A 21825-nucleotide genomic window follows, 5' to 3' on the forward strand; every position below is an offset into this window, starting at 1 on the left:
GATACCAACCTATCCTCCTAAAAGGCAATTTCCATTGATGCAATTGATGATGCTCTAGATTTAAGCATGTTTAAGTAGCAAGTTCGAACTGGCAAGATCAAAAATAGGCCAAAAGAACAAGTATGTGTTATGTAATGGTCTGCGATATGGTAGTAGTGCACACCAATCACTGTAAGTCAAGTGCAAACATAAGTACTATCCTCACAGCTGACAACCATTGTTAGAAATGGGGATCTCTAGTTGGCAAGGGCTTGCACCTTTGTCAAAGGAGAGACCCTTCTTCCTAGTCAGGATAAGGGAGTTACACTCCTAAAATAACCCCTGCTCATCCCCTTGGCAGCTTGGCACGAGCAGTGAGGCTTATCTCAGAGGCAGAGTGTAAAGCATTTGCACATAACCAACAGTAATACAGTGTAAGCACTACAAAAGGACACCACACCAGTTTAGAAAAATATCCAATATTTGTATATACTTAAAACAAGACCAAAACGATAAAAATCCACAATCCAGTACTTAAGTATCTTCAGTTGTCAAAATAATATTGAAACACAGTTCCTTGATGTCGATAGCTTCATCCGGGGCTATCATGGCGTCGTGACCAAACAAATCCAAACAGTTCTGGCTGACCCCGGCACTGCGGGCCAACTACTGTGTCGGGTAGACCAGCAAACAGTACCTTTCAGAAATGCAGGGCGTCGATGACTTCTCGTTGAGCTTCCAAAAACACAGCGTCCGCAGGCGTCGACTCGGGATGTCGGTGCAGGAGTCGTCTGGGGCCCTCGAAGTCACACGCATTGCAGATCGAACTCCTCTCTGGTGAAGTTGAGAGTGCTGGCATCGGCAGGCGTCGGATGCTGCGGTGCGAAATGAAGCGGTGCGGCGTGCGGTGCCCTCAGGTCACGATGTGAGCACCGGCTCGGTGGCGGCATCAGATGGCGTCATCGGTGAGACCAGAGTCGCGGTGTGAGATGAAGGCGGTGCTCGTCACGGTGCTGGCAGGCTGACGAGCTGGAGTCGATGGCACTGGCATCAGTAGGCCAAGGCTGCAGTGTGGGATGAGGGTGTTGCGTTGTGTAACTTAACGAGTGGTGCCCTCGAACCACGGTGCAAGCAGCGGTGTTCATTCCAGCGTGGAGCGGCGTCATCGGGGGAACCATGGCATAGTCGTGCAGCGAGGCAGTGCGGCGTGCGGTGCCCACAGGTCGCGGTGTGAGCAGCGGCTCGGTGGTGCCAACAGCAGGTGTCGTTGGTGCGACCAGGGTCGCGGTGCAGTGTTGCAGCAGTGCCTTTAGGACACGGAGTTGGCAGCAGCGTTGTAGACGGCATCGAGCTTGAAGTCTTTGGTGTTCCTGAGACTTCTTGAACAGAGGGCAAGCTCTACCTCAAGTTTTTAGACACACTCACAAAAGTAGATTGCAGAAAGTTCAGTTCAGTCCTTTCACTGCCCAAGACAGAAGCATCCACTGCAGGCCAACACAGCAAAGCACATAGCAAAGTGGTAGTTCCGCCTCACAGCTTCCCCAGCCCTTCTTCTTAGCAGTCTTCTTGATCCTAAAAGAGTTCTAAAGTGTTGGGGTCTGGGCCCCAACATTTATACCAGCAATTCCTTGGTCCTCTGATGGCAGAGGGTCCTGTACCTAGTCCAAACCAGTTCTTGTCAGTCTTGCAGCACTTTGTTTACAAGATTCCTGCCTTTCCTTTGACAGTGTAGGCCAGGGACATCAGACGCACCGCACCACAGGAGGTGGAGCCAGCATTGTGGGAGGCAGGCACATCCCTATTCAGACCCAGGTGCTACTCCTAACAGCCATCTATGTGCAGATAGGTCTATTCAGCCCTGTGCTGACTCACCCTGTCTCCTGGAGTCTCCCCCAGCCCTTGTCACTCACAAATTAGACAGACAATGCACAACCTCGCAGAAGCAGGCTGGATGGTTAGGCAAGAAAATACCTAGTTTCTAAAAGTGGTATTTTGAAAACACAGAACGTTAAAACCAACTTCACTAAAAGACGTATTTTATCTTTCTATGTTCAGGCATACTAAACTCGAATTTCTACCATGTTCTCTGAGTCAGTTAGGATTATAGGATGTTATAATCAAACTGCCCACTTTGACCTAAGGGGAACAGGTAGCTTTGCAATAGTGAAAAACAAAGTAGGCTGTAATTCACTATCAGGACATGCCACACACACACCAGGCCATTTTCTTTCACATACAATGCACCCTGCCCATGGGGGTACCTTGGTCCTCCCTTAGGGGTGACCCACATGTAGAAAAGGGAAGGTTTAGGGACTGGCAAGAAGGGCAGTACCATGGGCCAAGCTATCCCATTGTTTCACATGCTACAGGAACAGCTAAAGGAGGAGTCTGCATTGTGCGCAGGTGTAGAGGAAATAAAAGAGGCTTTTGAGTTGGTGGATAGCTTAATCCTTCGCTTATCTGAAAATACCAAAGTGCAAAGAGACATTGTGTCAATCAACCATTACATTTGTGTCACAATTCTTGATCCATGGTACAAACCATTGCTGGTCACCTTCATTCCTATTTTAAGATGGGGATGTTGCCAACTACAAAACCTGGATAGCGAGAAAAAGTAATGGCTAGGAATTAGAGGCCCGCTATTCCAAGGCATAACAAATACTGCAGGGCAGCATTCACGTTTAGAGTCTGAGGCCAGTGCAGTTGGCTCACAACAGCCAAAACCCCCAACAGCAGGAATAACATCAAGAACAGGAGCATTAGCCCCAAAATCGGCAAATGAATGTTTTCTACTGGCAGTACTTAAGTCCAGTGCTGAGGCAATGGCAAAGGAGGCCAAGCAAGGCAGAGCACCCATGACCATTGAGCGGATGGTCCAGGCCTATCTGGATGACCCGACAGAGATTTACTTTGATCAAACCCCATTGCTGTACTGGTATGGGAAGAAGCGCCAATGGACAGTGCCCAGCAGGCTAGCGATAAATTATCTGGCTTGCCCCATAGCCAATGTCTCTGATGAGCGTGTTTTCAGTACTGCTGGTGCAACAATGACAGTGAGAAAGACCAGCCTCTCACTCCAAAACATAGAGAAATTAACCATGATAAAAATGAATCAGCACTTTATACCACCAGATTACACCATACCTGAAGTACCACAGGAGGAAGATGACAGAGACTCAGGTCATGGAAGTAGTGTGTTAGATGACATACTTCTGGGCGGACCACCAGAGTTTGAGGACGAGCTCTACTTCCCTGACTACAAGGCTTTTCTTACTTTTTTTGACGTCAAAACACCCCCAAAAAAAGATATAACTAAGGGACATTATTTATTTCATTATATTTGTGTTTGTCTGGTTGACCAATCAATCCCCACCGTCTTACGCTTATGCACAATTTATTGCCAGAATGGAGTTGCAACTGTGTGCAGTGAAGAATCCTGACTTGCCTGAAAGCAATTTCCCTCAAGCCAGACATTGGCTCGAGAAAACAAACAAATATGTGCCTGCCTCTGCCTCCATCCCTGGGCCCTGACTATCTATCAAAACTTTTCCTCCTAGCCTAGAAGGACTGCCCCACATGTGACATTATTATATAATTTGATATATAGCAAAGAAATAGATGATTTGCATTCTGCAATGTGCCAAAAATTGATCACGGTGAGCACACCGGAAGAACAGGTAAAAGATGGCATGCATTCCTCACTGAGTGATTGTTGTTTGTTGTGATGTCAACTTGTTGTGAATGATTATAAGTCATTCTCATCTTGTGTCTGTCAACTTGAGTTGAGATTCGAGAAGAAGTGATGAGTCATGTGGTGGCAGGCAGTGTGAGCCTCGGTGTTTGTTTGTTATGCTTAATGTGCTAGTGATAATGAATGACATTCCCAATGTTGTGGTGGTCTACTGACGGCTGATCAATAATTTTCCCCTGAAGCTTATTTATTTTCCTTTCCCTTTGAGAGATTGGATTGTGAGATTCATTCACCAGGTCCACTCCACACTGTCCTCACTGCTTTTTTAAATTGTTTCATGCTTACTTATACCCTTCAAAGACTCAGATCCAACCAGTCACTTAGTTAATGCAAAGCGTGCAAACACAAGTCTAGTCTAATCTAGTCTACTCTACAAACAAAAAGTGACTCAGTGAAGTCAATATTTACCTTCTTGTTGTTTAATAAAAATGTTCTACTACTACACGCTGATCCATTGCATTCTGAGTCGGGACTCACTCCGGTCACCGTTGTTACGGAGTTGGACACCATACTTGGAGTTGGAGTCTGATTCAGGAAGATCAGAGATGATGGAATGACTCAAGGCATGGGCGTGAGTGTGACTACTTCGAAAACTGCCACCAGAAAAAGATGGCATTTTTAAAACTCACTGAAACCCACTGATTTGGATGATGAGGACATTGAAGTGGTCTAACCAGACCTACACATGTCTGTGTAGTGGTGGAGGTGAGTGTGGTGTGACTGTCTGAATGCAGTGCATTGATTTTTTACTTAATTGGGAAAATCCTATGTTGCTGTGTGTGTCTGTGCTCAGTGCTGTCTGGCTCAAATTCGAAGCTAAGTGGAGCTTGGGTGGGGGGCCTGTTATTGGAGGTAACTGACGGAAACAGACGTTTAGCCATGCTGCCTCTGAAAGTCTTCTTGATGCACTCCTTTATGCAGTTTAATTTTTCTCCTTGATTCCTTGATATAAAAAAACGCATCCAACAAGAACCCAAGATTAATGGACAGTCCAAGAGGAATGCAGAGATGCAACTCCCAATTGGGCAATACAGTATCATTTTTTCTCTTCTTTCATTACAACTGTGTGTGTTGTTTATGTTTGTTTACTTGACTCCTATAGATATTTTAATTTTATTTGCTATCTTTCAAAGCCCGGTACAAGAACATATTGTAACTTGGGTCTCTCTGGGGGCACGCAGAAAATTTGATTTACTTGTACTAGTCTAGTACTCATCATCCTGCATGCATTTCCTTTTCCTCCATAACAGATTTATGATGGTCGGCCGCCAAGATGAATGTGTTGTCCTTGTGTAGTAGTGTTTGTCTTTTGCAAACCTTTCCCTCAAATCCCCTTCCCATCCATTCATTGATCCCCTAAACCTCTTTCCTCAAGCTATGTGATTTATTGAGATGTGACTAAATTAAATTTACACCATTAATTGCTCACACACTTGGTGGGGAGGATGTGGTGAAAACAAGACCAGCTCAAGGTCAGGCAGAGTGAGGATCTTCTTCTGCTTTAAGTATAGTCCACACAGGCAATATTATATATATTAAATTGCCCACCCATGCACAGTATTCAATATTCAAATTTGTTTCAGAGAAACGTAATCCATCAAAATTGCCAGCATCATCAAGCACTAAAGGTTAAGCTTGTCCACTCCACTTTATAGCTCGAGTTGACTTTAGTTTGTAACTTGTACTAGCCCACCATTCTGATTTTTTTTTATTTTACTTTAGCATTGCTTATCATGTTTTCTCATTTGGCAGTCTTCTTCTTGTGTACTACTACTAGTCGTACTCGATTCAGTCTAGTCTCCCTCAGGTGAATGTCTCATTATTTTTGCAAAGCTTGCATATAAAATGGCAATAACTCTGTTTGTCAATTTAACTAGTGCCGAGCAATGATTATTCTTCATCCTACAGTTTGAGTTTGGCTAGGAGGGTGTGAAACCTCACAGTGGAATCTGTTGCTTTCACTAGGATTTGACTAGTCCGCTAGCATACTGTCTACTAGTACCACCACCATGTCACCTTGGAAAACCATCACCATGCAGCCATCGCTTTGCCTAATCATAGGTAAGAGAAATACTGTGGTGGATCCATTCAAGATGCAATATTCTACTAATTATGGAATTTAATTCACACACCCATACCTCTTCCGAGTCCATAGGATTTAATATAGTTGCAGACTGCATAGACTAGGAGGAGAGACTCACGGTAGTAGGACAAGTGAGGGTACTGAAACTATCTGTTTGTGTGTTACACTATCAGCAGATTTCAAAAACTGGCTGCGGCCCTGCAGCAAAGGAAACAGTGTGAAGTAAAAGAGTAAACCTCCCAAAAAAAGATTTACATCATATGTAAAACTATAAATGTATTCCACTAACAAATATAAATCAGAAGGAAAGAAGCCTACAGCACCTGAACCACTCCAATCCCTAACCACAACCAATGTCTTGTAAAGCAAGTCCAACATTAATATTGTCCATATAAATCAAATGTCCATAAAAAATAGTATACCCAAGTTTTCCCACAATTCCTACATTACCACCCTCGCCCCAAGTCCCACCCACCAAACAAAAGAGTAAAAAAGGGGCAAGAGATGTCTATCTAGTAGTGGGCTGGGACTCAGATCTTCCTCTCCAGCTAGTCGAAATGCTCCTCCATCCTGGCCTCCAGGTGCACCATCCTGAGGAGCATGCGGTGCTGAAATGTGGGAAGTGTACAGGGCGGAGCAGCAGTGGTTGAAGACTTGCGGCGGGCTGCTGCTGAACTATGGCGCCATACCACTGTAGGAACTGGGGGGGCCTGGCTGGTGCCCAGTGAATTGGCGGCTGCAGCTGATGCCACTTCCTTCACCTCCAAGGCCACTAGCCGCTGATATTCTTGCCAGGTCTTGGCTTCTATTGCCTTCCTGGTGTGTTGGGAAGGAGTAGCTATATCAAAAAAGAAAAAAGACAATTGTAACCGATACTCTTAGCAAAACAGTAACACATAAAGTTATCACATAAAATAATAGTGGCACAGTAGCACAAGCACTACATAACATTTGTTCCGGGCAGGTCCCTCCCCACGCTGCGCAGCTCCACCTGACTGTGCCTGTGTTCCTGTGCCCAGCTTCTGCTGATTGCTGAGTTCGAGGCCCACCTCCACCCGCAGGCTACCACCTGCGCCTCATCCCTGGTGGCCAGTGGTAGGCCGTAGGTTTGCCTTTCAGTAATTTCATTGTATTTTGTATTTTGTTTACTTTACTACCACATTTTTTTTTCCTCCAGTTACTTCTGTGCCCTTCTGCCTTTCTGTAATTGCATTGCATTTTGTATTTTTCTTACTTGCTCGGTGACCGTTCTTATCCCTGCTATTTCTTTGCCCTTTTGCCCTCTGTTTCCCTTTCGCCCGTCCTCCCCGCCACTGCATCCCCGGCCGCCCCGCCCCCCTCCGCTCTCCGTAGGTTTGCCTTTCTGTAACTGTATTGTATTTTGTATTTTGTTTATTTGTTTCTGTGACCGTTTTTCCCTCCTGTTTTCTCCTTGCCCTTTGCCTTCTGTTTTCCCTTCACCGTTCCTTCCTCCCGTTCTTCCCACTGCTGCATCCCCTGTGGCCCCCCCCTCCGCTTGCCCATTCGTCGTTTCCCCTCCCAGCTGCTCCTCCCTCCCACCTCCCCTTCTTATGGCGGCCGCTGTGCAGCCACGTGCAGCAGGCGCGCCTAAGGTAAGCCCGCCTGCGGCCAGCCGTGCCTGGACGGAGTCCAGTACCAGAACACCTGGCTCCTGTGAACGCAACAACACCTGACTCCTCTACAATGCCAAACATCACCGTTCTTTAGCTCACTCCGCCATGGCGAGTGAGCTAAAGAACGGTGATAGATTAAACCCAGATCAGTTGACTGGCGGCTGAAGACGGCTGTAATGCCAGAAACCGGTCCTGGGAAGCTTGATTCCCGTCCAGGGAAGACATGGCTTGGCATTTCGGGCTGGACTGTTCCCATGAGGCACAGGGTCAGGCTGATTTGCATATGGCCATGTCTGAACTGGGGTGACGGAGTGAGCTAAGGAACGGTAATGGATTAAACCCAGATCAGTTGACTGGGGATGAGTGTTTGTATTGTCAACGCTCCGTCCATCACCACCTTTGGTTTTTCTTTGTTCGCCCTAAGTTGGCAGGGTATGCTCAGACGTGAGTCCCTTGCTCACTTTGCCACTGGAGTCAAGCAAGCCCAGCTGAACACGGCTGTAATGCCAGAAACTGGTCCTGGGAAGCATGATTCCGGTCCAGGGAAGACATGGCTTGGCAGTTCGGGCTGGACTGTTCCCATGAGGCACAGGGTCAGACTGATTTGCATATGGCCATGTCTGAACTGGGATGGCGGAGTGAGCTAAAGAACGGTGATGGAGTAAACCCAGATCAGTTGACTGAGGGTGAGCGTTTGTATTGTCAACGCTCCGTCCATCACCACCTTTGGTTTTTCTTTGTTCACCCTAAGTTGGCAGGGTATGCTCAGACGTGAGTCCCTTGCTCACTTTGCCACTGGAGTCAAGTAGGCCCGGCTGAAGACGGCTGTAATGCCAGAAACCAGTCCTGGGAAGCTTGATTCCGGTCCAGGGAAGACATGGCTTGGCAGTTCGGGCTGGACTGTTCCCATGAGGCACAGGGTCAGACTGATTTGCATATGGCCATGTCTGAACTGGGTGGCGGAGTGAGCTAAAGAACGGTGATGGATTAAACCCAGATCAGTTGACTGGGGGTGAGTGTTTGTATTGTCAACGCTCCGTCCATCACCACCTTTGGTTTTTCTTTGTTCACCCTAAGTTGGCAGGTTATGCTCAGACGTGAGTCCCTTGCTCACTTTGCCACTGGAGTCAAGCAAGCCTGGCTGAAGACGGCTGGAATGCCAGAAACCGGTCCTGGGAAGCTTGATTCCGGTCCAGGGAAGAAATGGCTTGGCAGTTCGGGCTGGACTGTTCCCATGAGGCACAGGGTCAGACTGATTTGCATAATGCCATGTCTGAAATGGGGTGGCAGAGTGAGCTAAAGAACGGTGATGGATTAAACCCAGATCAGTTGACTGGGGGTGAGTGTTTGTATTATCAACGCTCCGTCCATCACCACCTTTGGTTTTTATTTGTTCGCCCTAAGTTGGCAGGGTATGCTCAGACGTGAGTCCCTTTCTCACTTTGCCACTGGAGTCAAGCAAGCCTGGCTGAAGACGACTGGAATGCCAGAAACCGGTCCTGGGAAGCTTGATTCCGGTCCAGGGAAGACATGGCTTGGCAGTTCGGGCTTGACTGTTCCCATGAGGCACATGGTCAGACTGATTTGCATATGGCAATATCTGAACTGGGGTGGCGGAGTGAGCTAAAGAACGGTGATGGATTAAACCCAGATCAGTTGACTGGGGGTGAGCGTTTGTATTGTCAACGCTCCGTCCATCACCACCTTTGGTTTTTCTTTGTTCGCCCTAAGTTGGCAGGGTATGCTCAGACGTGAGTCCCTTGCTCACTTTGCCACTGGAGTCAAGCAAGCCCGGCTGAAGACGGCTGTAATGCCAGAAAACGGTCCTGGGAAGCTTGATTCCGGTCCAGGGAAGACATGGCTTGGCAGTTCAGGCTTGACTGTTCCCATGAGGCACAGGGTCAGACTGATTTGCATTTGGCCATGTCTGAACTGGGGTGGCGGAGTGAGCTAAAGAACGGTGATGGTTTAAACCCAGATCAGTTGACTGGGAGTGAGTGTTTGTATTGTCACCGTTCCGTCCATCACCACCTTTGGTTTTCTTTGTTCGCCCTAAGTTGGCTGGGTATGCTCTGACGTGAGTCCCTTGCTCACTTTGCCACTGGAGTCAAGTAAGCCCGGCTGTAGACGGCTGTAATGCCAGAAACCGGTCCTGGGAAGCTTCATTCCGGTCCAGGGAAGACATGGCTTGGCAGTTCGGGCTGGACTGTTCCCATGAGACACAGGGTCAGACTGATTTGCATATGGCCATGTCTGATCTGGGGTGGCGGAGTGAGCTAAAGAACGGTGATGGATTAAACCCAGATCAGTTGACTGGGGGTGAGTGTTTGTATTGTCAACGCTCCGTCCATCACCACCTTTGGTTTTTCTTTGTTCACCCTAAGTTGGCAGGTTATGCTCAGACGTGAGTCCCTTGCTCACTTTGCCACTGGAGTCAAGCAAGCCCGGCTGAAGACGGCTGTAATGCCAGAAACCGGTCCTGGGAAGCTTGATTCCGGTCCAGGGAAGACATGGCTTGGCAGTTCAGGCTTGACTGTTCCCATGAGGCACAGGGTCAGACTGATTTGCATTTGGCCATGTCTGAACTGGGGTGGCTGAGTGAGCTAAAGAACGGTGATGGATTAAACCCAGATCAGTTGACTGGGAGTGAGTGTTTGTATTGTCAACGTTCCGTCCATCACCACCTTTGGTTTTCTTTGTTCGCCCTAAGTTGGCTGGGTATGCTCTGACGTGAGTCCCTTGCTCACTTTGCCACTGGAGTCAAGCAAGCCCGGCTGTAGACGGCTGTAATGCCAGAAACCGGTCCTGGGAAGCTTCATTCCGGTCCAGGGAAGACATGGCTTGGCAGTTCGGGCTGGACTGTTCCCATGAGACACAGGGTCAGACTGATTTGCATATGGCCATGTCTGAACTGGGGTGGCGGAGTGAGCTAAAGAACGGTGATGGATTAAACCCAGATCAGTTGACTGGGGGTGAGTGTTTGTATTGTCAATGCTCCGTCCATCACCACCTTTGGTTTTTATTTGTTCACCCTAAGTTGGCAGGGGATGCTCAGACGTGAGTCCCTTTCTCACTTTGCCACTGGAGTCAAGCAAGCCCGGCTGAAGACGGCTGGAATGCCAGAAAACGGTCCTGGGAAGCTTTATTCCGGTCCAGGGAAGACATGGTTTGGCAGTTCGGGCTTGACTGTTCTCATGAGGCACATGGTCAGACTGATTTGCATATGGCAATATCTGAACTGGGGTGGCGGAGTGAGCTAAAGAACGGTGATGGATTAAACCCAGATCAGTTGACTGGGGGTGAGTGTTTGTATTGTCAATGCTCCGTCCATCACCACCTTTGGTTTTTTTTTGTTCGCCCTAAGTTGGCAGGGTATGCTCAGACATGAGTCCCTTGCTCACTTTGCCACTGGAGTCAAGCAAGCCCGGCTGAAGATGGCTGTAATGCCAGAAACCGGTCCTGGGAAGCTTGATTCCGGTCCAGGGAAGACATGGCTTGGCAGTTCGGGCTGGACTGTTACCATGAGGCACAGGGTCAGACTGATTTGCATATGGCCATGTTTGAACTGGGGTGGCGGAGTGAGCTAAAGAACGGTGATGGATTAAACCCAGATCAGTTGACTGGGGGTGAGTGTTTGTATTGTCAACGCTCCGTCCATCACCACCTTTGGTTTTTCTTTGTTCGCCCTAAGTTGGCAGGGTATGCTCAGACGTGAGTCCCTTGCTCACTTTGCCACTGGAGTCAAGCAAGCCCGGCTGAAGACGGCTGTAATGCCAGAAAACGGTCCTGAGCTTTATTCCGCCCAGGGAAGATATGGCTTGGCAGTTCGGGCTGGACTGTTCCCATGAGGCACAGGGTCAGACTGATTTGCATATGGCCATGTCTAAACTGGAGTGGCGGAGTGAGCTAAAGAACGGTGATGGATTAAACCCAGCTCAGTTGACTGGGGGTGAGTGTTTGTATTGTTAACGCTCCGTCCATCACCACCTTTGGATTTTCTTTGTTCGCCCTAATTTGGCAGGTTATGCTCAGACGTGAGTCCCTTGCTCACTTTGCCACTGGAGTCAAGCAAGCCCGGCTGAAGACGGCTGTAATGCCAGAAACCGGTCCTGGGAAGCTTGATTCCGGTCCAGGGAAGACATGGCTTGGCAGTTCAGGCTTGACTGTTCCCATGAGGCACAGGGTCAGACTGATTTGCATTTGGCCATGTCTGAACTGGGGTGGCGGAGTGAGCTAAAGAACGGTGATGGATTAAACCCAGATCAGTTGACTGGGAGTGAGTGTTTGTATTGTCAACGTTCCGTCCATCACCACCTTTGGTTTTCTTTGTTCGCCCTAAGTTGTCTGGGTATGCTCAGACATGAGTCCCTTGCTCACTTTGCCATTGGAGTCAAGCAAGCCCGGCTGAAGATGGCTGTAATGCCAAAAACCGGTCCTGGGAAGCTTGATTCCGGTCCAGGGAAGACATGGCTTGGCAGTTCGGGCTGGACTGTTCCCATGAGGCACAGCGTCAGACTGATTTGCATTTGGCCATGTCTGAACTGGGGTGGTGGAGTGAGCTAAAGAACGGTGATGGATTAAACCCAGATCAGTTGACTGGGGGTGAGTGTTTGTATTGTCAATGCTCCGTTTATCACCACCTTTGTTTTTTCTTTCCTCTACAATGCAAGCACCCTCCACGCACTCAACTCCTGATGAGAACACACCTGCTACCGGGCCACCCAGAAGCGCACCCAAGGACCCTTCACCTGCCGGAACTGCAGCTACACCAGCACCCGCCTCGCCAAACCTCCGCCCAGGAAAGAACCCAACTACCTCAGATGCATCCCCCGTAACACCCGCTCCGCCCGCAAACACGCCTTTGAACTCTGGGACCTTCTTGACTCAACCTCCCCAGACGTCACCTTCCTGACGGAGACCTGGCTGAACCCCGCCTCAGCACCCGACATTGCCATAGCCATCCCGGAAGGCTACAAGATCACCTGCAGGGATCGCACCAATGGAGTAGGAGGAGGAATCGCCATCATCCACAAGAACCCCCTCAGAGTCTCAACCAACACCGATGACACCCTCAGCACCACCAAACACCTGCACTTCCAGATCCCCACTGACCCCAACACCACCCTTAGAGGAACCCTCGTCTACAGACCCCCCCGGACCCCGACCACAGTTCAGCGGCTCCATTTCCGACTTCATCAGCACACACGTCCTTGCCTCCAAGGACTACATCCTCCTCGGGGACCTGAACTTCCACCTTGAGAACAACAACGATACCAACTCCACCACCATGATCGACAACCTCGCCAAACTCGGACTCAGACAGCTCGTGACAACACCCACCTACGCCGCTGGCCACACGCTTGACCCCATCTTCTCCGCAAGTTCCCACATCTCCTTTAACCACACCACCGAACTCCAATGGACCGACCATAACTGCATCCACTTCACCTTCAGGAAGCCCACCACGCACCACCACACCCAACAGATGCCTCCCCGCTGCTGGAGCAAAGTTACCGAAGACCAGCTAACCATCACCCTCGCCCATAGCCCACCGCCGACCCCACCAACCCCAACTCTGCCGCCCGCAGCTTCAGACAGTGGATTGACAACTGCGCCAACACCCTCACCCCGCTCAAGAAACCCTCCATCAGCCACTCCAACAAGAAAGCTACGTCGTTCACCGAAGACCTCCAGGCCTCCAAACTAACTTGATGAAAACTGGAGAAGAACTGGATCCACGAACGAACACCAGACAGCTACGCAGCCCACAAGAACACCACCCACAGACACCATCACCTCATCAGATCCGCCAAAAGGGCATCACTCAAAGATAACCTAGATAACAACGCACACAACAGCAAAGAGCTCTTCAACATCGTGAAGGAACTCTCCAACCCCAGCTCCAACACCAACGACATCCCACCTTCGCAAGACCTATGCGACTCGCTGGCCACCTTCTTCCCCTGCAAGATCACCGACATCCACGACAGCTTCAACGTCACGACCGCCCCTACAACCACTGAGACCTCCACCCCCACGACCACCACCCACACCAACCGCCTGCTCTCCTGGACCAACATCAATGATGAGGACACCAGCAAGATTATGAACACCATCCACTCCAGGTCACCATGCCTACACCACATCTTCAACAAAGCCAGCACAGCCATCGCACCCCATCTCCAGAAAGTAATCAGCATCTCCTTCAAGACAGCAACCTTCCCGGAAAGCTGAAAGCACGCCAAGATCAAAGCCTTACTCAAGGAACCCAAGGCAGACCCCAAGGACTTCAAGAACTTCCGGCCCATCTCCCTGCTCCCGTTCCCGGCAAAGGTCATCAAGAAAACCGTCCACCAACAACTGACCCTCTACCTCGAGGAGAACAGCATACTGGACCCATCCCAGTCTGGGTTCCGCAGCAACCACAGCACCGAACACACCCTCATCGCTGCCACCACACACTACGAACATACCTACACGATGCCGGGATCCAAGAGAAGGCCCTGGACTAGACCACATCCTTCCTCTCCGGCAGAGCACAGAGCGTCCGCCTCCCCCTTCCGCTCCAAGCCATCGAGATCATCTGCGGCGTACCCCAGGGCTCATCTCTCAGCCTAACGCTGTTCAACATCTACATGGCACCTCTCGCCCACATCGCCAGATAGTATGACCTCAACATCATCTCCTATGCCGATGACACCCAGCTGATCTTCTCCCTCACCAACGACCCTCACACCACCAAAACCAAACTCCACGAAGGAATGAAGGCCGTCGCCGAATGGATGAGGAACAGCCAACTGAAGCTGAACTACGAAACACTCTCTACACGGGAACTTCGGCCAAACTCCTGAGACGGCTGCAACGCATCCAGAATGCCTCTGCACGTCTGATCCTCGACATCCCCGCTGCCACATCACACCCCACCTGAGAGATCTGCACTGGCTCCCTGTCAACAAGAGGATAACCTTCAAGCTCCTCACCCACGCACACAAAGTTCTCCACAACACTGGACCAGTATACCTCAATAGATGACTCAGCTTCTACACCCACCTGTCAGTTCTGCTCCACCGGCCTTGCCCTCGCCACAGTCTCCCTCATCCAAAGAGTGACTGCCAGCTGCAGATCTTTTTCCCACCTCGCTGCCAAGACCTGGAACACCCTCCCCATCCACCTACGGCAGACCCAAGACCTGCTGACCTTCAGAAGACTCCTCAAGACCTGGCTCTTCCAGCAGTAGCAGCACCCCCCCACCTCAGTGCCTTGAGACCCTCACAGGTAAGTAATGCACTTTACAAGTGATATGATTGATTGATTGATTTGTGGTATCCTTAATTCCTCAGCCCCTAAGATTTGTATGTAATTAGAGTTTCAGGCATTAGGGACTATGTAGTAGCCAAGTTTTCTTCTTCTCTTTCTTGTTTAGCTAAATGAATTGTATAGGCATGCCAGCTCAGCTTGCGCCCTAGACAGAAATACTTGTGGCACAGACTTGCATTACTTTACTAATGTCTGCAGGTGGGATAGCTGTACAACACAATTATCTCTTTTTATATTATGGCTATGCTCTGATGAATGTAACCCTGGGTGGGTAACTCCGCTCCGCCAGCGGAGTTTGCGGAGATTTGCCTACTCTGTACTCTGTTGTGAATGCGGAGGTAGGCAAAACTCCACCTCTGTGGTGGAGCAGAGTTAGCCGCTCCCTCCCCCTCCCAAATTCATTAAAAAATGAAAAAAGAAGGCACTAACCTGCAAGTCTGCCGCCTCCCCCTGCCTGGCCTCTTTCCTTCCTGCTCCTCTTGCGTCCTTCTTCATTGAAAAAAACACTGCGTTGTACGTCTTGCGAGTGCGCATGCGCAAGACTTACAACATAGTGTTTTTTTTTCAATGAAGAAGCATGCGAGGAGCAGGAAGGAGAGCGGGTAGGCAGGGGAGGTGGCAGACACACAGGTAAGTGCCTTCTTTTATCATTTTTAAAGAATTTGGGAGGGAGCGGAGCCGAGCGAAGCGTAGCTCCACTGAGTTTTTTTCAAACTCCGTGGAGCTACACATAGAGGCACTACACCAGCTCTTCCCACCCTTAGTTGAATGGCAAATGCTCAATTTCACTTTCACCCTGACTGCAACAAGGCAGATGATATGATTACTAATATGAATGATGATATACAGCATGACTACTATTGTCACCATGCAGCTGATTGGCCACCCATGTCTGACACTGTCGAAATGACATGGGTAGGGAGGGAGTCCTTGGAGGGAGGTGATTGATCATGGGTGGGTACATAATATATATGTTGTGCTTGCAAACTACTGTGAGTCAAGGGAGCAGTCTGAAACACAACCAAAAACCTTTGAATCAAAACCCTTTAAAAAAAGAAAGCATTCCTTGTTTCACCCTTGGCTTTGCTACTCAGGCACAATTTAAGATTCTTTTACATTTCCTCATTCAATCTCTTTACCTATGATTGAATACCATTCAGGCATCCAGCCATCCAAACATGGCTATCATTCTCAACAAACCTTTCACCAACATACTTTTGTCATTTAACCACCCATGCGTCCTTGCTTGCCTTTTAGTTTGGCCCATCAACCCCCCCGGAGGATTCCTTTCACCCATACAGTTGACCCACTCAGGCTGGCATCCTTTCTTTCACCTTTCATCCCATCCTTGAACCACCCATGCATCCTATTAGCCACCTATATATGCATCTGGGCCCCCTTCACCCACGCATCCTTCTCTACCAGTCATATAATACGTGTCACACGTCCTTCCTCCTTCCCCTTTTCCGTCAACCCATTAAAGTCTGACTCTTTTTCATAAAACTTTCTCTGCTAAGTTCTTGATAGAAAAGGCCATTAATAACTCAGCTCCTGCTAATGCGTGTCTTCTTCAAATAATCACAACTTAGTATCAAAAGTACATTGTACAGTGTACACCCTTGCAGTGTATAAGTTTAATCGTCAATAAGCAAGCAGTATGACCTACCACCACCCGCCACTGCTGCTGGCTCACCCCCTGCCGCTGCCGCATATGCTCCCTGCAGGCTGGCGTCGCCGTTAACCCTGGGCGAAGTACTACGCTACGCTCGCGTAGTTTGCGAAGTTTGCGTAACTTCGCACTATGCGAGCTGCACGTAGCACAGTGCAAACACGCGTAGCGCAGCGTAGCGTAGTGCAACGGTAATTTTTTGCTTGTTCGCGGTCCTCAACGTCATGTTCGCGACCGCGAGCAAGCAAAATGACATCCCGGCGAGACTCTCAACTAGGGGAGGTCAGGTTTCTCATTGCGAGTGGTCGTGCATGCTCGCGATCGCTCGCGATGAGAAACTACCAGTTCGCGTTGAGAAAGCTGCCGCTCGAGTAAAAATCTACTCGAGCAGCAGAAAACTACAGCTCGCACTGTGCAAGATGCAGTTTTCAATGATTGCACAGTGCGAACAAGAATCCGGCACTGTGCAATCATTGAAAATGCATCTTGCACAGTGCGAACATGCTACTACGCAGCTCGCGTAGTGCTACGTGAAGTTCGCGTAGTGCGAAGTGCACTTCGCGTAGCTTCACGTAGCGCTACTTCGCGAACTAGGCCCAGGGTTATTCGCCGTCCCCCCTGGCCGCAGCACTGGTGGTCAGTATGGCAGAAAAAACATTACACATTTCTTAGATGCTGCAAACGTCTCCTCCTATTTCTTTTTTTTACTAGTAAGATTGAAAATACAATACATACACCACATTACTACAATTCGGGTACAGAGTAGACAGTATGTCCTACCAAAAATAATCCAGTTAGGCATTTTGTTGGTGGGAATTTTCGAAAAGCCTCTCAAGAAGACAACCTGTAAAGGACTGGACTAGAGCTATTAGTGAAGCTGAGTTTTTGAAAAGAAAAAGAGTGGCTAACTGGGCGGACAATCAGACATAAGGTCTTCTTGGCTGAAAAATGTAATGGTGCCATCCTCCTCCTCCTCATACTTCCTTCCAGCCATGGTGCACAGTAATGAGTTCACCCTCAACTGCTAATAATAATATAACTAGACCTAGACGAGAAAACACAACTTTGGTGTGTCCAACGTGACCATTATTTATTGATTGAGCATGAGAAAGAAAAAGAAAACCTTCTCATCTCAACAAACATTCTTAGAATACCTTACTTGCCATGCAATCTGCACGGCAGAGTAGTAGTACTAGTTCTAGTAGTAGTAAGGACCAGTGGGTTCCCTGAGTGTTACAGTACCACCACTAGGCAGTCCACAAAATATATAAGGGGAGAGGGAAAGCTGACCGAAAAACCAGAAGGAAGCAAGCTCCAGACAGACTAGTACAGAGTCAGAGGCAGTTTTAGGCAGAAAAAAGACAGACACTAGAAATATAAATATAAACAACTAAGTTAGTAAATAGGTCAATGCAGGGATAATAAGAATCTACAAAAAGATAGATCAAAGAGGATTTGGGAACAAATAAAATTAGGAGACGGAAATAATAGTTCAAAATAAAGAGGGGTAAAAGGTAGGGAAGTATAGATTAATATTAACAACCGAAGGACTTACTGGGGTGAGCAGAGCCATCAGATGAGCAACATTCCTAGAAGGCACCTCAAGCTGCCGCACCTGCCTCGGACCACTTCATCTCGCCCCTGGTGCTGATGATTAATTAAGATATAATTAAAGAGACAAAAGATTGGTATTAAATAAATATTAAATAATCGGTCCAAAAAGATTTTTTGACAAGAAACGGCAATTGCAATACAATTGACCTTTCCTAAACCAGAACGACTAGTAGTAAACTAGTATTGCGGTGCTGACAGTCCAATCTTTATTATTCCAGTCTTCTAATCTGATTCCTGAATCCTCAACCTACCTAGCCCGCTTATTCCAAAGACTTTGTAATGAAATGCAAGAAAATTATATTTGTTTCTAAGTTCTGAACTCATTTGCAATCATCTTAACCCTCATTGAGAGACCAGTTCACTAAAACTGCATTCAGTCTTAAATGCATAGAGGGGTGCATGCATAATGCATACACCAAATTGGTTGGTTGCCATTCACTCACTATATGAACTACAAAAAAGGTTCTAGTAAGGACTGAAGTGAGAGGACACGGGACAATACATTACTAATACTAAGTAACTAACTAACTACCACTGCCTTAGTGACAGGACAAAGGAAAGGAGACTCTCTAGTCTGCATTACCTAACTTAAGTTATCTTACATAATCAGCCCAAGCGAGCTCAAAGTTGCAAACAAGTATGATTAGGCAGCGCTGGGCACCTGTCTGGAATAACGATCACATAATGTAAGATTTTTAAGCGTAACTTACCTGCTTGTGAGCAGCAGCAGAATGCTTGCTTTTCAGGAAAAAAATATTGGCAATAACATAGAACACACAATAAGAATATTAATTAGCTACTCACTAAGCCCCGCGACCTAAAGCCCTAGCAGGCCCAGCAGATCCTGCTCTCGGTCCAGGATGTTGGACCACTACTGCATCAGCTGGTTGTGGGTGCGCCGGACCCCAGAGCCGCGATACACTGCCTGGCGCACCCTCGCCCACCGCTGATGCTGCTCCCGGAGCCTATAAGTGGACCCAGGCCTGCTGCATGCTGCCAGGGCAGAGGGGAGGTGGTGTTGCACAAAGAAAAACAAGTGCTGCCACCTCCATCTTGGAAAACGAAGCTAGGGGCTTCACCACTTCCGGATTCGGCCTTCCCCAAGGAAGGTGGCTCCTTTTGCATGGGCCACACTCTCTGCCATGATGCTGGGGGTGAGGGCGGAAAAGAAAATGTAAAAAGAAAAACACTTAAGGGAGAAGGAGAAAGGAAGTAAAAAAATAGAAAACAATTAACATAGAAAAACAGTACAAAACTCACTAAAAACACAAAAAAGTTGGAAAAAACACAAAATATACACTTAAGAATACAGAGGGAAAGATAATAAATAAAAAAGATCAGAAAAAAGTTTTGTGAAAGAAGGATTGAAATGATTAAGGCAGGATGGAAAAGTAGGCCCCAGCACCATAACAGAGAAGAAAACCAGATGGACGCACCCATGCGCGACCCTTTGGTGCATTTCGGGTACTAATTTACCCCGAGCAAGCAATCTGCATTTCCACACGGCGAGATACGTCATACGAAAGGTCGGGACAAGCAACTCTGCCTGCTCACAGAACATCAGGTAGCGGGGCAGAGGTTTTTAAAGGCTTTGCGGAGTTCCGCGTAGTGCTGCTACGCAAACTCCACCCAGGCTTAACAGTGATGAATAAACTGACAAACCCAGGCAAAAACCAAAGCAGACTTGATATACCCAGGAATTTACCAATAAAGACACTGACACATCTAGCACAATACAGTACATAATGACAAATCTTTACTAATAAAGAAAAGAAATAATGTGGACTCTTCTAGAATAAATAGTCATGTGCTCTACATTTTCATAGAAGGAGGGTTTGACATAGAAACATAAGTCCAGCTAAGAGATGTAGTGGCATTTCAATTCGGGAGAACATTGATATAATCACAAATCCATGCCAATAATAAAAAAAATTGCATTGTGCTGACAAAAACGAAGATATACAGAACAATTGGCGCAAGATGAGGGATGTGATAAATAAGCATACCATCTGAGAGGCCTCTCGTTTGTTGTTCAAGACTATTGAATTCTCGTCATTATTCTAAAGGTCATAACTGTTTTAGAATCATTGTTGTGTACAGCTTGTTGGCTCTTTGCGTAAAGGAGCAAATGAAGGAATGCTGTGGGATTTAAGTGATCCTAAAGATTGTAGCTAATTTTGTTCCAGTGACATGATTGCTTTCTATTAGTTATATATAAGACAGGCGTTGCTGCATGTTAATGATGAAACTATAAGTCATATAAAACAGGCCACTTTATTATATAACAACATCTGTTAAGAGGATGCAAACTAACAAAGTAAGTATTCCATTGACACGCTTTCTGAGCCTTGAGTTATAAGAACTGAGAAAGGCAAATGTTCATTCTTTGAAGCTCTGAACAGAGTAGCTGAAATCTAGCTATGAAAAGAGATGCCTTGCAAGTTCTGTTTTAAAGGAAGGAAGGAGAAATTGTACCAGTAGGCTTTGGGTGTATGTCCTAGAATTCGAATAAGAGTATTGTTCACAGTCCTCTGAGGTAAAACAGGAGCTGATTATGAGCTGACACCTCCTTTCTCTATAGAATACCATGAATTGCACATGCAACTTAGATGCAGGTGTTTAGGTTAGGGTTAAACACAGGGTTCAGTTGGTGAAGGAATGCTGGAATGTAGAATTCCAACTTCTGACCAAATGGCAAAATAAAGTACCCAGGGAAGCTTACATGACTTGTCATAAATAATTAAACTATTCTGATAACTAATTATAACTTATGTAGGGATTAGACTTGTAGATGAGGGATGGGTGATTACATATGACTAGGCTGTATCTAACATTTGCCCTAACATGAATATTACTTGCTAAACTGTTCAAAATATTTACATTGATTCCTATTCATATTAAGTGTCGTCAAATGGTGGCTTGCTCTGTTGTATTCTCTGGAAATAAGAGATTGACATGCTTGGTCTGACTCCTAACATTCCTACCCATATGAGCATAAGTCGGTGAAGATGGGTGACAGGCACCTACCACTTTTCCTTTGTTCCCAATAAGGTCTCTATTTCATTTGGAGATTAGGACATTTACCGGGTATGACCATAAAAGTTAGATAATGCAACATGAGACCCAACAAGGGACAAGGAAACTAAAGATACCTGAATGATTTCACACATTAATTGAATCAGAAATGTTGGAGCTACTTAATGATCCTCCTCAGTGCAAAAATGGTGTGTCCACTGTCCAACTGAGGTTTGTTTAATGCTCAACAGTTACTAAATCGTTAGTATCAATTTCAGAGTCATTATAAACAATGACAGGAAAAACAGAGGAAATATTAACAGAGACAGTGAATATTCCTGAGACCATGCAAAAAGAGGGTCATGCTCTTCTAACAAGAAAGTCATTCCCAGTAATGAGAGTTAGATTGTGTTGGTGATCAGAGTTGCCAACTTGTATACCATTGATGCATTCTATCCATGGACTGAAAGAGCGAAACATATTGAACAGAGCTAGTCACAAGTTGTACCATTAAAATATATTGAACACATCATCTTAAATCAAGAAAGATTGATACATGTAACACAGACATATGCTTCGAGCCTTTACCATCATATGGACAGACATGACTGAATTTAGGTACGGATACACCTCAGCCAGATATGAGTCAATTAACCAGTAGGGTATTTAGGGAGCTGGAGTGATAGCAATGGCCAGAGAGGTAGCACCACAGCAGTGAGGTACTGGGGCAATATGCACTGTCCAATCACCTTTACATATTTAA

This window comes from Lissotriton helveticus, chromosome 2_1, assembly GCF_964261635.1.
Source record: "Lissotriton helveticus chromosome 2_1, aLisHel1.1, whole genome shotgun sequence".
Taxonomy (NCBI): domain Eukaryota; kingdom Metazoa; phylum Chordata; class Amphibia; order Caudata; family Salamandridae; genus Lissotriton; species Lissotriton helveticus.